Source organism: Berghia stephanieae, chromosome 12 (assembly GCF_034508935.2).
Source record: "Berghia stephanieae isolate SIO BIC M18660-M18661 chromosome 12, UCSD_Bste_1.3, whole genome shotgun sequence".
In the NCBI taxonomy this organism is placed as follows: Eukaryota; Metazoa; Mollusca; class Gastropoda; order Nudibranchia; family Aeolidiidae; genus Berghia; species Berghia stephanieae.
Window position 1 is genome coordinate 41,740,592 of NC_088371.1, and position 4,752 is coordinate 41,745,343.

Here is a 4,752-nt window from a genome sequence, read left to right on the forward strand (position 1 = left end):
AACTGTCAAAATAAACCAGAGACTTCAGCAAGTGCCACGACCCTGTGGAACGGTCTGTTCTGGGACGGTGCTGTTTCGTTCTGCATAAACCTACATTGACTATAGGGAATGAGATTGGCTGCCTCTATTCTCACCCCCCCCCCCCCCCCCGGCCGATTGGATTACCGAAAAAAAACGTCGCCGGCTTTTTGCGATTTGGATTTGATTGATTTTTTTGTTAATTGTGCAACTTGTGACAAGAAACTTAACAAATTACTGCATTACAACCTTTGGATTAAACTAGTGCCGCGCTGAGGACCGGTCCACCAGTCCCACGGTCTTTTAGCTGTGAACCGGGGATCGGTCCCATAGTGAAGACCGGCGGCGGTCCTCACTTCTTATCACCTTTCAACTAGTGCCGCGCTGAAGACCGGTCTGATCACCTTCGGTCTCGCGCCATAGCCTACTACTTCCCCAGCGATTCGTTGCCTTCGGTTGCCTATCTTCCACCAATCACCACCCATCCCACTTAATTAATCGCACCCACCCCCCTTTGCCATACACTAAACGACACAGACGACCATACAGGCAGACGACCACCAACCTTCACTCCGCAAACCGCCCTTTCGTGTGTGAGATGGGGGGAACAGGAGGCGCACGACTTGGACGATTCCATTATACGGGGTAAATTTCAAAATTTACTACACCATAATGATCGCAATGACAATGATCTATGGTGAAGGCATGACCCCTCTTCTCTAATGGGTTATTGTTTGAAATGTATGTGACTACTAAAGATGTGTGTGTTTGTGTGTGTGTGTGTGTGTGTGTGTGTGTGTGTGTCGAACCTAGCAAGTAGCAAATCCGATTTTTTGTTTTCTTTTGTCCATCTCTTGTCGCCACTCCTTTCTATCGCAGTGTTGTCATTTAAAATAATACAATAATATTAAAATTTCGTTTGGTGTTTTTACTAATCAAGTAATATGAGTTTCATTAGTTTCTTCCTTCCAAAAAAAAACAGTTATAACGTCTGAATTTTAAAAAAGTCCAATAGAATATTTGGGGACCCCGATAGCTCAGTTGATAGAGCACTCTCTTTATACGCAAAGGGCCAGAGATCGATCCCGGGTGCAGTCGAGTTTTTTCTAAATCCCTGTCTACTCAGCAATGAATGGGTAGCTGAGTTTGTTAGATCTGGCGAAAAGTCACCATCGACCCCTCTTATTACCTCATCCACCACCTCTTATTATAACTTCACGTCTCTCTCTTACTCTTCAATGCTCGCTGCCCTCTAATGTGTGTGTGTGTGTGTGTGGGGGGGGGGGGGGGGGGGGTAGGAGTTGCGTGTGTGTATCAACGCCACGAACAACTCGATCAACGCCTTGGGCGATGCCATTATCTCCGTTAATGGGGATAAATTTCAAATTTTATTAAATTATCGAAGTAACAATGAAGTACGGTGAGCAAATAAAGAAGGCATCACCCCTCTTCTCTAATTAGGTTACAATTTGAAATGAGTGTGACTACTCCGTGTGTTTTACTCCTGTAGACCACGGTTTTCATCGTGTAGCGGTCTTTAACGGTTCAAGAATGAACGATCCCACGGTCTCAAAGGTCAAACCGGTTCGAATTTCCAACAGTCTCTCAGGAATGTTCAATGTCGAAAAGGACCGGTCCTAGGACCGGTCCTTGCGGTCTTCATTTCCCAAGGACCGTAGGACCGTGGTCCTTAAGCTTGCCAAGGACCGCCCCGCACTAGATTAAACATACAACAATTGTGGACTACTATTATGAAGACTAGCATCCAAGACTAGGGGGATGAGAATAGTCACTTCGAATGAGATTAGCGGAGGACGAGAGACGCAGGCGCACAACCAACATAACGTTCTCTCTCTAATAGCTTTTCAGCCGGTGACGTCACAGACTATGGGTGACGTCCACTCAAGCTATTTATTTATAGAATGATTGGAGATGACGTCATTCAATTCTCTGTTTGTTTTTATACCGTCAATAGACACTTGGTGGAAGTAACTAGCCACGCCCTTCGGACAACCGTCCGAATAACTTAGAAAAATCAAATAGATAGAATGCGCTTGGCCAAGGAGTTCACAACATTGCCATCCGGAAGTATAACGGACCAACACACAAACTCTGTGTAACCATGAACTTTTATAGTCTGGTTAATACAGTTTAGTGAGAACAACTCACAAACGCGGATGGCAAAAACAATAACAAAGGCCTGAGTGACGTCATCTTCGAACTATCTATAGTCCGTTCCACAACCCGCGTGCACGCGTTGACGTGATTATAGATAGTTCGAAGATGACGTCACTCAGGTCTTTGTTATTGTTTTTTGCCATCCGCGTTTATGAGTAATGCTCACTGAACTGTATTAACCTGACTATAAACGTTCATGGATACACACAGTTTTGTGTGTTGGTCCGTTATACTTCCGGATGGCAATGTTATGAGCTTCTTAGCCAAGCGCATACTATCTATATCTTCACAACCTTCCGGTGGATTTTTATTGAAAATTGGCCCAAACACTAGAATTGTGAGTGACATTAAGTTGATTTTATTCACTGGTTACAGTTCCATACTTTAGGATATTTCTCTTTACAATTTAAAAAAAAACAAACTCAAATCTAAAAGCAACCAAAATATACATTTTTTTTTTTCTCTCTACAGAACAACACCCAAGTTCTTTTTAATTAAACAAATATTTGTCTTCAAATTTTGTGATAAACTAAAAAAAAGTCTGAATAAGAAAAAAACAACTTTTATATAGCTTTTATATAGCGCAATATTCACTAAACGTGCTCAACCAGCTTTACGAAGGGTCCCTGACCAACAGCACTATGTAATATGGTAAACGAGACATGACGCCTGTTAGGCGATATTACTATTTTTTTTCCGACAGAGCCAACGCTGTTAACGGCCATGTACTCATGTTACGGTGAGAGAATATGATTAAAGAGCCTATTCCAAGGACTCAACTATGCGCCAAGCGAGGCTCGAACCCGATTCCTTCCGATCCGAAAGCGAGTGTCATACCACAAGACCACATAGCCGCACAATTCATTGTATCGTAACAAGTGGGACCATTTTCCCGTAGTTAAATGTACCCTACTTAATTCTTGCACGCTAAAATAACGTGCTCTTTGTAAACATAGATCTAGTATGAACCAAGACTACATTGATAAATTCGAGTCGAGACGTGAAAGTTGGGAGTTCCATGCGTATGCGATGTCAAGTCGGTAAATATAACATTTTTGTATTGATAGAATGAAGTTGGCGTCACTCTGGTCTTTGTTAATGTTTATTTTATTTTATTTTTTTTTTGGCATCCGGGTTAATGAGTCATAGGCGTGATCTATATTCCCGTTTCATGTGTTCGAGGTGATTGGTCACATTGCAAAATGTGCTCAAAATGACCCACATAGTGAAAAGTATTCACAGCTTTTGAAATATCTTACATCACGATTGGTCATTTTGTTCAGCTTGACACACGGGTATAGATAGTATGCAGATGACGTCACTCAGGCCTTTGTTATTGTTTTTGCCATCCGCGTTTGTGAGTTGTTCTCACTAAACTGTATTAACCGGACTATAAAAGTTCATGGTTACACAGAGTTTGTGTGTTGGTCCGTTATACTTCCGGATGGCAATGTTGTGAACTCCTTGGCCAACCGCATTCTATCTATATTTACAAGTTTCATAAACAAAGCAGCGTGTTTACATTTGTTAAGAAATATCCAATCGTTGGACAACAACAAATCATGTGATTGATGACTCGGTTGGACGAAAACATGAAAATAGATCACTCCCATTCTCACTAAACTGTATTAACCAGCCTATAAACGTTCAAGATTAACCCTCTCCTTACCACCTATTGGAAAATCGTCACATTTGTTACGATGCAATCGTCACTTTTCTCATCCAGATTTCATTTCTTTTTGCCATAGCTATAAAAACTTGACATTCTGTAATAGAGCTCATATTGTCGAACAATTTTATGTATTGAATGTGCTTGTTGCTTTTCTGTTTGAGTAAGAAATGTCTGTTTTTGTGTTGGGTGGGTGTGAAGTTTTGGGGAAATTCTGAAATTGACTGGTAAGGAGAGGGTTAAACATAGTTTTGTGTCTTGGTTAACTATATTTCAACTATATGGAAATGTGAGTTTCTGAGCCAAGCGCACACTGTCTATTGATGGATGCAAAATCTTCAAAGTTTGTTGAGATACTGTGCGCTTGGCTAATAAATCACAACATTACCATCCGGAGAAATAACGGACCAATACACAAAGCTATAAATAACCATGCACGTTTATAGTCTGGTTAATGCAGTTTATGTGAGAATTACTCATAAATATGCATGGCAAAAAAACAATAACAAAAACCTGAGAGACGTCAACTTCGTTCTATAGATAGTATGCGCTTGGCTAAGAAGCTCACAACATTGCAACCCAGAAGTATAACGGACCAACGCACAAAACTGTGTGTATCCATGAACGTTCATAGTCGGGTTAATACAGTTCAGTGAACACTTCTCCTAAACGTGGATGGCAAAAAACAATAACAAAGACATTATATCTATTCGAGAGAATTGATTGAGATGTAATCATCTAACTGAAGTTAGAAGTTGCAAAAACCCGCTCCAAATTTTCGGTTATTTCCCGACTTGACTTGCCCTGATCAAGGTACGCGTCGTCTGCTATTAACTCTCTCCTTACCAGCCATTTTCAGGATTTTGCCCAAAACTTCACACCCAACT